Genomic DNA, 14,029 nt, shown 5'->3' on the forward strand with positions numbered 1-14,029 from the left:
AGGAAGAATTGATAGGATATGTTGGATTGCATGTGAAAAAACACAATGCTCAAGAAAGAAGATCTGATTCTAGAGCAAGACCAGTTCCTGTAGTAGAGTACAGGTATTCTGAAAGTCTAGAGGAGATCCATAAAAGAAGTATGAAAGAGATTTTTTTCCCCAGAAAGTTCAAGCCTTTTCCTTTGTATTCCTGTTATGAACCTCTTTTCACCTTTTAGAAACATCTTCCCCAAACCTGCAGTAACTGATCTTGCCTTGGACCAGCTGCTTTCATCAGGTTATCCAAGAACCATATATGGTAGCCAATGACTCAAGTGCAAGTGACTTACTAAGGAAAAACCATTAAATTAGTGGGAAAAATAAAGCAGGAATGGAGAAGAAACTAAGCAAACATATAATTTGGGGTGCAATCCCAGACTAGCCTAATCCAGCAGGGAACTCCAGAGAATAAATAAAGTTTAGTTTGTTCTGCTTTGTGTCAGAAGAAGTAGGCTTCTGTACTTCCATTCCAGTCATCTACTGGCTCCTGGCAAACTGGGAAGTAGGGAAGAGTGAGAATTAAAACTCCTAGGTGCCACTCTCTCCCAGTGCCCTGGGGAAATTCTTCTGAAGGTCTCAGGTACAAGCTATTAGAAGTAAAGCTTTCAGATGTTGACAAAGGATGCTCAGAGATGGTCAAAATGACCAAGGAAGATTGAAGAGAAACTCCAGCAGTGTCTACTATAGTCTGCCCTTCAGAAGTGCTATTCATCATCTGAGTGTTTTTATCAAGAAAAAACTCCTAAGTCTCTAATCCAAACATTAAAAAATGGTCATTGAAAAAAAATTAACTACTGAAATCCTAGATCTAGAGCTCCGTTCAACATAAATCAACATATCCAAGTTCAACATCTACCAAACAATGTGAATTCAGATACATTTATTTTTTCCAGTTGAGTAGTTTGAATCAAACACAAAAATCCAAGCTCATCTCCCAAGATATGCATTGGTCATCAGAAACAATGGAGTCAAACACATAAGTATGAAATAAATATTTTCTTATTTAACTCATCATTTTCAAGGCATCTTTATTTTTCACAATAAGAACCACGCACCATTATAAAGGGCAATGATAATTCTTTTACTTCACCTTCCACTTTTACAGAGGCCCCTTTGGGGTTTCTGGGACTGAGAAAATAGCCCTTGATGATTAATTTATATTTTTTGAAAGGCTTTTGTCTTAGATAAAGACATAGCTGAAATTTTGGGATTGCTGCTCATAACTTAATTAAATTGTAATCCAAGTTCCTACTCAGAGTTATGTCCAGGGAAATGGGAAATAGTGGTGCTATTTTTGTAGCTTCATCATTTTCTCCTAGTTACATATCCATCACAGTTGTAATTTTTTTTAAGATTTCACTTTTTATTTTTATTTTTTATATTAATTTATTTATTTTCAGCATAACAGTATTCATTATTTTTTCACCACACCCAGTGCTCCATGCAATCCGTGCCCTCTATAATACCCACCACCTGATACCCCAACCTCCCCCCCCACCACCACTTCAACAGACTATGGACTCTGAAAAACACAGTTGTAATTTTACATTTTTATATGGTTCGTTCATATCTGTCTTCCCATTTAAACTGCATGTTCCATGAGGACAAGAACAATGTTTGTGAAATTTCCTACTGAAATTCCACTGCCTTGTTCAATGTAAGTATCCAACTATTACTTGTTGACTGAAGGAACAAACATTTAAAATATACCTTGTGCATCTGCTCATTGGCCATTGAAGCCTGTAATACAGTTTTTCCTCCTCCAAATGCAAGTACTCAGTATCTGAGAAGAGAGAAAGGATAAGAGGAAGAATGGCAGAGAGAAGTCATGTAGCTATTTCTATTCTTACACTACTTTTGGTTGTAATTCCAAGTAAATATGGGAACTAACAGGAATTTATGTTATATACAAGACAAAGAGACAGGTTATCAGGGGGAGAGTAAATAGCTATTCTTTTTTATCCACTGAGTCACCTTTGTTGTCACTTTTGTTGGAAGTATGCTACACTTCCCTACCCCAAACTGCAAGATGAAAGCCATCCTAATTAATTGCAGTGGAAAATCTCAGGTCATGTAGTTGAAGAATGATGCAGAAGGTCAGTATTTTCAATATGGCTTGTACAAAAATTCACCCACATATTTGCAGGCACTATGCGAAATACTAGGCAAAAAATAATGAAGAAGTCAAATATAGCTACCACTTTCAGTAAGAAACATGCAATAAAATTTCTATTTCAGAAGAACTATAAGAAATGTTCAGAGATACATTGGAGTCTTTGGATGAAGCCCTAATTAGCTTGGGGAAATTTTATCTCAAAGCATGAACATAATCTTATCCCTCAACTTCAATCTTATTCCAGAAGGATTAAGACTTTAAGACTGTTAGTCAGACTTCCTTATTTTCATTTTAATCAGGAATTAATAGCTCCTCAACCAATGGCACCTCCAACCAACTGCTTATGATTTTCATTAATATTCTCCACTTGCTTAGACAATGATTAATGAGTTCTCCTCTCCATGCCTGAAAACTTCTGACTCCAGGTCAGAAACACTCCCAAAGAATCAGCCCAGTGAGAATCAAAAGTGTGGGGAGATGTAAAAGAATACTGGTATGATAGAAATGAAATCACCGTCTTAAAGTGATGCTTGCACTCCCATGTTCATTGTAGCATTTTCACAATAGCAAAGACATTGGAACAACCCAAGTGTCCATTTACAGATGAAAGGATAAAGAAAGTGTGATATTTGTATAGATAGATACAATGGGATATTCATCAGCCATAACAAAGAAGGAAATCCTGCCATTTGGACAACATGGATGGACCTCAAGGGCATTATCCTAAGTGAAAGAAAAAGACAAAGACAAAGAAAGAAAAATACTGTATGATCTCACTTAAATGTGGAATCTGAGAAAACCAAACTCAAAGGAAAAGAGAGTAGAATAGCTTTTATCAGGGGTTGGAGTAGGGTGATGTTGGTCAGAGGGTACAAATGCAGTTATAAGATGTGTAAGTTGTGGGGATCAAATGTACAGCATAGTGACTATCATTAATATTACTGTGTTATATCCTTGAAAGTTGCAAAGAGAGTAGATATTAAATGTTTCACCACACACATATACAAAAAGTTAATTTTGTGAAGTCATGGACACGTTAACTAACTCTATTTTGTTAATCATTTCAATATAAATACATGTATTAAATTGTCACATTATATACTTTAAACAGTGTTATATGTCAATATGTCTCAATAAAGCTGAGGGGAAAAAAGAATACTGGCATGCTTTTCTAATCTCTTTCTGGTGCAAACCTCAAAGAATAGACAGACCCTGAGTTTTTCTCCCTTTGCTCTTGTAGCCTCATGAGTGTAGAAAAAGTTGGAGCTGCAGCAAAGATCTTCCTTCCTGTATGAGATTGCAGAACCTTCATGAATTTTTTACTCCTGGGATTTCCTCAAAACTCACACCTGTCAAAAAGTGAACCTATGACTTGACCTGAGGAAGAGGAAGCATTGGGGAAATCACTCTATTGCAGTAAACACCAGGGACCAAAATAGTCCTGAGACCCAGCCTGGAATCCTCTAGAGTGACTGACATAGGTCCAGCTCAGAGCTTCTTTGGAATGACTAATGCTGCACAATTCAGGGCTTCTTTACAGGAACTGACTCAGCCACGGCCCAGGATTTACCTGGGGTGTCTGATACAGCCCTGGACAAAGCTTCTTTGAGAATGTGACATGGCAGAACACCAGAGTTCACCACCAATGAGGACAGAGACAGGTACAATCCAGAGTACCTTTGAAATGATTGACACAGACACAATCCAGGGATTTTCTGAAATGATTTGCACAGATATAGCCATATTTTAGGACTCCCCTGGAGTTACTCATTTGGGTATAGTCTCAGAGTACTCTAGAGCAGCTGATACAGACCAGGGGTTCTCTGGAATGTGAAACAAATTTCACTCACAGGAGGTAAGTAAAGAGCAAAGTGGACACAGCACAGACGAGCTCTCTTGTAAAGAGGATGATGGCTTATTACCAAGAAAATATATTTTCTTTGACATATTTCTAGGGAACAGGAAGGAAGATCAGAGGTCTCAGGTAAAAAAAAAAAATCATGGAGTTTTATAAGACTTGACAAATTAAGTTATCTGGGAAAAGATAGAAAACACTGATAATATATGCATTGGCTTTAGAATGGTGGAAGCATCTGCCCATATATAATCTAATTTCACATGGTTAGGGTATCTATAATAATAGTCATATTACATTTGAGAAAACTGTAATTCGGAAAATGTCATGTCAGTAGCTCTGTGTCTCACAGCTAAAAAGTAAAAACCAGAACTTCAACTCTGAATTTATAACTCTAAAGTCCTTGCTGTTATAACTATGTGGCCCCAAACTATCATTTATGTGAGAGTTTCATGAAGTTTTTATTTATTTATTTGAGAGTGTGGGAGAGAAAGGGCAGGGTGAGGAAGGACAGAGGGAGACAGTCTGTCTTAAGCAGACTTCCTACACAATCCCAGGATCCTGAGATCACCACCTGAGCTGAAACCTGAATCTCAACCAACTGACCAACTGTGCCACCCAGGCACCCTAGTTTCACAAAGTTTTCATAGGTATATTATCTAGTTCTTTCTTGCTGAAACAGTGCATGGAATATCCAAGATGTTACCACAGAAAAGAGATACTCTGGATAGAGTGTAGCTGGCCAGACCATCTCAGCTAAGTTTCTGTATAACTTCTGCTTCCATAGGTTTCTCTCCCCCTCTGATGGCTGCAAACACAACTACATTTATTCAAGGCGCTGTGCTTACAAGACCAGTTGTAAAGTAGTAGCTAGATTATACTTCATTGATAACATCCTGACAACCACAATTACATGCATGAAACTACAGGAAGATTAGTTCTTTACAACAAGGTCCCAGCAACCTCCCCTTCACCATCTCTTCCCTGCTTAATAGAGGAAAACAGATCAAAATGTAAAAACTGAAGAGAAAGGTGAGAGAAATAGAAGAGAAAAAAAGGAAAGGAGATCAAAAGAAGGCAATACAAAGGGATGGTTAGAGAAGGATCAAGACAGAGGAAGGAAAATATATAGTGACAGCTGTGGGAGGGAGGCAAATGAAATGTTTTGAATCATGCGTTCATGTTGTTTTGTGCAGCCATAAGGGCCTAAGAAGAAGCATAAAGGAGCTGTTTCGGGGGACAGGAGAAAAGTGAAAGCCAAGCAAGTAGGGTTCTGAGCTCCCGCCCCTGGCCCTGTCCCTGTCCCTGCCCTTATTTATCCTCATTGAACTTAAATGTAGGGATTCTCTGTAGGATGTGGTTTGAAAGAAAATCTCCTTAACTGAGATTTTCTTTGATAACATCTGAACTTTGGGCCTGAGAACCCTTTCTGAGAGCCTTTCTAGCCTTTTGTTACATGGTGACCAGTGTCTAAGTAGTATCATCTGGTTATGTGTCATTAGGAAATTCTCAAACAGTAAAAAAAACCTGTTTATTTATACCCAACTTGTGTTTTAAATGATTTAAAGTCACTGATAGGAAAAAAAAAATAGCTTTGCTAAATAGCCCAAAAAGTGGAGTTTAGAAAATTGGTGCCAACTCATTTTGGGATATAGTTTAAGTGATATGCTCCAGAGTCATGGCTCTGTCCTAGGAAAAGTTTTGATTAAATATTTGATGGGAGTGGACATCTGTGGCACAGTGAGTGATGCAAAGCTCTTATAATAAAGCTTTTAAAATAAGTTCTCAGAACAGAGCAAAACATTAAAAATAAATATATATTGAAAGACAAAACTGAATGTACCATCTGTAACACACACACACACACACACACACACACTGTCAGAGGCCTTATACTTAATTGTAAGTTCAACTTGAGATGTTATAGCATCATTAAACTGCTCTAAAAAATAATTAAATCATAGGCTACATTAATTAGCAAGCACTTATTAAGGACTCTGTTATGTACAAAAGATACAATGATGACTGAATAGATTTTTATTCCTGGCATTAATAATTAGATAATATAAAGATATGCACACATACAAAACTGTGTAGTACTCTAATAAAGTTCTACCCAAAGTGTTATAAGAGGGTAGAATAATCCTTTATTTTTTTTTTTGACAGAGAGAGTGAGAGTGTAGTGGGGTAGGGTGTCGTGGCAGGGGGCAGAGGAAGAGGGAGAGAAAGAATCCCAAGCAGTCTCCACTCTCCACATGGAGCCCAACTCAAGGCTAGATCTCACAATCCTGAGATCATGGCCTGAGCCAAAATCAAGAGTCGGACACTCAACTGACTGATCCACCCAGGCACCCTAAGAATAATCCCTTGATTACACCAAGGGAGCACAGGGAAACTTCACAAGAAAATGATGCTTCAGTTGAGACTTGTAAGATGAGAAGAAATTATACATAATTGCAGGAAGAGGTTTGCAAAAGCGGAGAGCCACATACACAAGGATAAGAAGGAGTGAGAAACATGATATATGTACACAACAGAAGGTACTTTTGTGTAACCAGAGCATCAGCTGTGTAGGGAAACACGCTACTGAAACTGGAAAAATAAAGCAGAAACCAGAGAAAAAGACCAGGGACAGTAGGCAGTGATTGAAAGACATTAAGCAGGTGAGTAACTTAATTGGAGTTGCTATCACATCACACACAAGTCAAGGATGGTTTGAAGAAAACCAGAATTCTGCAATATTAACAGGCCAGAGACAATAAAAGCCAGAATCTACAGGCAGTTGTGGTGGGGATGTAGATGATGACACTGAATTGGTGTTTAGGAGGAAAAACAATTAAGTTTGGGGGATGAATTAAAGGATTTTTTCCCAATTCCTGGGTCATGCAGCCAGGTTTGTCATTTCCTGAAATGAGGCAGATAAAAGGAGGCAGCTTGGCTTAACCCAACCAGGCGCTCCCTCAGGAGGCAGCTTGGGAAAGGGGAAGATGATGAGTGTAATTTATAACCCTTATTACTCTTTAAATCTGTGTAAGTTGTATGAGGCCGTATCATTGAGTATGTAGTCTTTGTATCTAAGTTCCTTCTGAATGGGGTTCACTGTGCCTACATTCTGTCTATACAGATATTTCCATGATCATTTTCCACATTGTGTTCGTTGTTCATTCATTTATTCAATAACAATTTACTGGGTATCTACTTGTTAGGAATTGCAATGAAAAGTTGCAAACAGTTTCTACTGTCAAGTAGTATGCCATCAGAGTATGGAGATGGAGATATAAATTAATGATTATTTTAGTACTAGGACTATGAAAGTGGTATTCTAGCTCTCCAGTGTTGCTAATACCTTTCTGATCTTCTCTAGAAATTGTCTTGATTTTTGCTCTGTTACTACCATCCTGTGCCCAGAACTCCTGCTTGCTCTCACCTGTGAGCTCAGACTTTTTTCTGTTCTCAGAGTGGGTGAGTCGTCTGATGGGTAAAGCCATGAAGCAGAGTCGCACTGCCCAGGAAGCATATCTTGATACCAAGACTTGCTGGCTGTCTAATCTTGGAGAAATTGTTCAACTTTTCTGTGCCTCCTCAGCTGTAAAGTAGGCCTCATAACAATCCCTATATCTTCAGTTTGTTGTGAGACTTCATGTAATGCACAACACTTAGAATAGTGCCTGGCACTTATCTGGTGCTCATTAAATGTTAACACTTACTTGAAAATTGACAAAGTGTCAAAGTATTTATTTAAAAAAGCAATGTCCAGGTTGAGTTTTTCTTAAATGAATAGGAATCAGTAGGAGTGCCTGGGTGGCTCAGTGGGTTAAGCCTCTGCCTTCAGCTCAGGTCATCTCAGGGTCCTGGGATCAAGCCCCACATCGGACTCTCTGCTCAGCAGGGAGCCTGCTTCCCCATCTCTCTGCCTGCCTCTCTTGCCTACTTGTGATCTCTCTCTCTCTGTCAGGTAAATAAATAAAATCTTTTAAAAAAAAAAAGGAATCAGAAAAAATTATAAAATAGCATTTTCTCACTGTTTTCCCTCTTTACCTTCCTCCTTCCCTTACCACCCTGACTACACATCCTGAACCTGCTGAGCACTTTACTCAAATAGCTTCTGCTCAGGGAGGGCTTCCCTTCATTCCCCACACCCCGAATGCCTATCTCCTTCTCCACTCTTTTATTCTTCTCCATTGTTATTAACACCACCTAACATATTGTACATCCTATTATATAATTTGCATATAATCTGTTTTCTCTGTTAGAAGATGAGGGCAGGGATTTTTTTTTAATTTTTCTTATTAATGTTCTTTTAATCACCATACAGTACTTCACTAGTAGTACTAGTGATGTAGTGTTTCATGATACATTATTTGTGTATAAACACCCAGTGCTCATTGCAATACATGCCCTCCTTAATACCCATCACTATGCTAACCCATCCCCACAGCCTCCTCTCCCCTGAAACCCTCAGTTTGTTTTCCAGAGTCCATAGTCTCTCATGATTTGTCTCCCCCTCTTGACTTCCCCCCTTCAATTTTCCCTTCCTTCTCCTAATGTCCTCCATGCTATTCCTTACGTTCCACATATAAATGAAACCATACGATAATTGTCTTTCTCTGCTTGACTTATTTCACTCAGCATAATCCCCTCCAATTCCATCCATGTCAGTGCAAATGGTGGGTACTCATCCTTTCTGATGGATGAGTAATATTCCATTGTATATATGATTCACATCTTCTTTATCCATTTGTGTGTTGAAGGGCATCTTGGCTCCTTCCACAGTTTGGCTATTGTGGTCATTGCTGCTATGAACACTGAGATGCACATACCCCTTCTTTTCACTACATCTGTATCTTTGGGATAAATACCCAGTAGTGCAATTGCAGGGTCATGGGATAGCTCTATTTTTAACTTTTTGAGGAACCTCCATACTGTTTTCCAAGGTGGCTGTACCAACTTGCATTTCCTGCAACAGTGTAAGAAGGTTCTCCTTTCTCCACATCCTCTGTGGAGGATTTGTTGTTTCCTGTCTTGTTAATTTCTGGCATTAGAACTAGTGTAAGATGGTATTTCAATGTGGTTTTAATTTGAATTTCCCTGATTTCTGATGATGATAAACATTTTTTTTTTCATGTATCTGTTAGCCATTTGTATGTCTTCTTTGGAGATGTGTCTGTTATGTCTTCTGCTCATTTTTTTACTAATTTGGTTTTTTGGGTGTTGAGTTTGATAAGTTCTTTATAGATATTGGATAGCAGCTCTTTTTCTGTAATTTCATTAGTAAATATCTTCTCCCATTCTGTGGGTTATCTCTTAGTTTTGTTGACTGTTTCCTTTGCTTTGCAAAAGATTTTTCTCTTGATGAAGTTCCAAAAGCTCATTTTTGCTTTTGTTTCCCTTGTCTTTGGAGACGTGTTTAAAAAAAAAAAAAAATTGCTGTGACCTCTTTGGAGAAGAGTGTGGAGATTCCTCAAGAAATTAAAAATAGAACTTCCCTATGACCCTGCAATTGCACTACTGGGTATTTACCCCAAAGATACAGATGTAGTGAAAAGAAGGGCCATCTGTACCCCCAATGTTTATAGAAGCAATGGCCACGGTTGCCAAACTGTGGAAAGAACCAAGATGCCCTTCAACGGACGAATGGATAAGGAAAATGTGGTCCATATACACTATGGAGTATTATGCCTCCATCAGAAAGGATGAATACCCAACTTTTGTAGCAACATGGACAGGACTGGAAGAGATTATGCTGAGTGAAATCAGTCAAGCAGAGAGAGTCAATTATCCTATGGTTTCATTTATTTGCGGAGCATAACAAATAGCATGGTGGACATGGGGAGTTAGGAGAAGGGAGTTGGGGGAAATTGGAAGGGGAAGTGAACCATGAGATACTATGGACTCTGAAAAACAATCTGAGGGGTTTTAAGTGGTTGGGGGGTGGGAGGTTGGAGGAACCAAGTGGTGGGTATTAGAGAGGGCATGGATTGCATGGAGCACTGGGTGTGGTACAAAAACAATGAATACTGTTATGCTGAAAATAAATAAAAAATAGATTTTTAAAAAATGCTGTGGCCAGTGTCGAAGAGGCTACTGCCTATGCTCTCCTTTAGGATTTTATTGGATTCCTGTCTCACATTGGGGTCTTTCATCCTTTTGAGTTTATCTTTTTGTGTGGTGTAAGAGAATGGTCAGGTTTCATTCTTCTGTATATAGCTGTCCAATTTTCCCAGCACCGTTTATTGAAGAGACTCTCTTTTTTCCCTTTGGGTATTTTTTCCTGATTTGTTGAATATTAATTGACCATAGAGTTGAGGGTCCATATCTGGGCTCTTTATTCTGTTCCATTGATCTATGTGTCTGTTTTGTCCCAGTATCATGCTGTCTTAGTGATCACAGCTTTGTAATATAGCTTGAAATCAGGCAACGTGATGCCCCCATATTTGTTTTTCTTTTTCAACATTTCCTTGGTGATTTGGGGGTTTTCTGATTCCATACTAATTTTAGGATTGTTTGTTCTAGCTCTTTGAAAAATACCATTGGTACTTTGATCAGATGGCATTGAAAGTACAGATGGCTTTAGGCAGCACAGACATTTTAACAATGTTTATTCTTCCAATTTGTGAGCATGGAATGTTTGTCCATCTTTTTGTGTCTTCTTCAATTTCTTTCGTAAGTGTTCTATAATTCCTCAAGTACAGATCCTTTACCTCTTTGGTTAGGTTTATTCCTAGGTATTTTATCATTTTTGGTGCTAATATAAATGCAATCAATTCCCTATTTTCTCTTCCTAGAGTTACACTGTTAATGTATAGAAAAGCAACTGATTTTGGTGAATTGGGTTTGTATCTTGTCACATTAATGAATTGCTGTATGAGTTCTAGTAATTTCGGAGTGGGGTCTTTTAGGTTCTACACATAAAGTATCATGTCATCTGGAAAGAGAGAGTGTGACTTCTTCTTTGCCAATTTGAATACCTTTTATTTCTTTTTTGTTGTCTGACTGCTGAGACTAGGACTTCTAGCTCTAAGTTGAACAACAGTGGCAAGAGCAGGCATCCTTGTCGTGTTCCTGAGCTTAAGGGAAAAGCTCTCAGCTTTTCCCCATTGAGAATGATAATTTGCCATGGGCTTTTCATAGATGGTTTTTATGAAATTGAAGAATGTTCCTTCTATCCCTACACTCTGAAGAGTTTTAATCAGGAAAGAATGCTGTATTTTGTCAAATGCTTTTTCTCCATCAAATGAAAGGATTATATGATTCTTGTCTCTTCTTTTGTTAATGTGTTCTGTCACACTGATTGATTTGCAAATATTGAACCACCTTGCACTCCAAGAATAAATCCCACCTGGTCATGATGGACAGTCCTTTTATTGTACTGTTGGATCCTATTGGCTAGGATCTTGTTGAGATATTTGGCATCCATATTCATCAAGGATTCTGTAATTCTCCTTTTTGATGGGGTCTTTGCCTGGTTTTAGGATAAGGGTAATGCTGATCTCATAGAATGAGTTTGGAAGTTTTCCTTCCATTTCTATTTTTTGAAACAGCTTCAGGAGAATAGGTTTTATTTCTTCTTTAAATGTTTGGTAAAATTCCCCTGGGAATCCATTAGGCCCTGGACTCTTGTTTTGGGGGACATTTTTGATCACTGCTTCAATTTTGTTACTGGTTATTGGTCTATTCAGATTGTCAGTTTCTTCCTATTTTAATCTTGATAGTTTATAGGTTTCCAAGAAGGCATCCATTTCTTCCAGGTTGCTTAATTTATTGGCTATAGCAGTCAATAATAATTTCTAATAATTGTTTCTATTTCCTTGATGTTAGTCGTGATCCCTTCCCTTTCATTCATAATTTTATAATTTTGGGTTCTTTCTCTCTTATTTTGGATAAGTCTGGCTAGAAGTTTACCGATCTTATAAATTCTTTCAAATAATGAGTTTCTAGTTTCATTGATCTGCTCTACTGTATTTCTGGTTTCTTACTCATTGATAGCTGCTCTAATCTTTATTAGTTCTCTTCTCCTACTTGATTTTGGTTTTATTTTTTGTTCTTTCTCCAGTTCTTTTAGGTATATTCAGGAGTTTCCTCCTATTTGAGTGAGGCTTAGATGGGAATCTATTTCCCTCTTAGAACCACCTTTGAAGTATCCCATAGGTTTTGGACTGATGTATTTTTGTTCTTGTTAGTTTCCATGAATTAAGTTCTTCTCCTTCTCTTTTTTTAAGATTTTATTTTAATTCCAGTTAGTTAATGTACAGCATAATAGTAGTTTTAGGTATACATTGTGGTGATTCAACACTTGCATGCAATTTCCCATTTGACCCAAACATTTTTTAGCAGGATGGTCTTTAGCTTTCACGTGTTTGAATTGTTTTTAATTTTTTTTTTCCGGTGATTGAGTTCCAGTTTCAAAGCATCATGGCCTAAAAACATGCAAGGAATAATCTCAGTCTTTTGGTATCAATTGAGATTTGATTTGTGACCCAGTATGTGGTTTATTATGGAGAAAGTTCTCTGTGTGTTTGAGAAGAGTGAGAATTCTATTGTTTTAGGTTGGAATGTTTTGTATATATCTATGAAGTCCATCTGGTCCAATGTGTCAAAGCTCTTTTTTGTGTGTTGTTGTTGTTGGTCTTCTGCAGATATGATCTTTCTATTGCTGAAAGTGGAGTTTTGAGGTCTCCTACTATTAAAGTACTATTGATGATATGTTTCTTTATTTTGGTGAGAAGTTGGCTTATGTATTTGGCTGTTCCCATGTTAGGGGCATAGATATTTACAATTGTTAGATCTTCTTATTGGATAGACCCTTTAAGAATGATATAGTGTCCCTCTGTATCTCTTACTACAGTCTTTAGCTTAAAATCTAATTTGTTTGATGTGAGAATTGCTACCCAAGCTTTCTTTTGAGATACATTGGCATGAAAAATTGTTTTCCATCCCTTCACTTTCAGTCTGAATGTATCTTTAGGTTCAAAATGAGTCTCTTGTAGACAGCATATGGATGGGTCTTCCTTTTGTAGAATCCCCCCTTTAATATTTCTTGCAGGGCTGGCTTGGTGGTCACATATTCCTTTAGTTTCTGCCAGTCTTGGAAGCTCCTTGTCTCTCCATCCATTCTGAATGACAGCCTTGCTGGATAAAGAACCCTTGGCTGTCTGTTATTCTCATTTAGTACCTTGAATATGTTTTGCCAGCCCTTTCTGGCTTGCCAGGTCTCTGTGGACAGGTCTGAAATTATTCTGATGTGCCTCCCACTGTACATAAGAAATCTCTTCCACCTAGGCACTTTCAGGATTGTTTTCTTGGATCTAAGATTTGTGAGTTGTACTATTATATGTTAGGGCCTTGGTCAATTCTCAATGATCTTGGGAGGGGTCCTTTAGGGCAGAGAATTTTGTTTGTTTTATTTATAGATGTATTATCTTCAGTACTTAGAAGAGTGTCTGGTACACAGAAGATAATATTAATGAATAAATTATGCTTTTCTTTTAGGAATTGAAAAATAAGGACTACAGTGAGTTTGGGAAGTAAGTTAGACAAGAAGTAGACTTTGAAGGATAGATCTGCATTATATCATAATAACTATAATGGTTAGCATTTATGGTTAGCATGTGTTATGTATCAGTCATCATACAAGTGCCTTAGATGTATTACATCATGTAAGTTTATAGTCATCAGAATTTCAGGGTCCCAATTTTGAAGTTTAGTTATTGATGTACTGATTAAACCTTCTGCTTCTTTCTCACAGGATTTAATATTATTAGTCTGCCTATTTTAGTGAGTCTTTATTAACATGATACACTTGAGCTCATATTTCTTGAAAGTCAAGACACAAGTCAACCAACAAAAGCTGATCAAAGGGTTTATGTGTAATATATCTGGATTCCTTCTTTGGTCTGACACTGTCTTGAGTCTGTGTTCCCTTTTCTCATCATATACAACTTATCAGTAATATTTAACCTAAAATCAGAATAAACCACAATCTCTATATTCCACATCTCCTTTAAACTGACATATTTTGA

This window comes from Mustela lutreola, chromosome 1 (assembly GCF_030435805.1).
Source record: "Mustela lutreola isolate mMusLut2 chromosome 1, mMusLut2.pri, whole genome shotgun sequence".
In the NCBI taxonomy this organism is placed as follows: Eukaryota; Metazoa; Chordata; class Mammalia; order Carnivora; family Mustelidae; genus Mustela; species Mustela lutreola.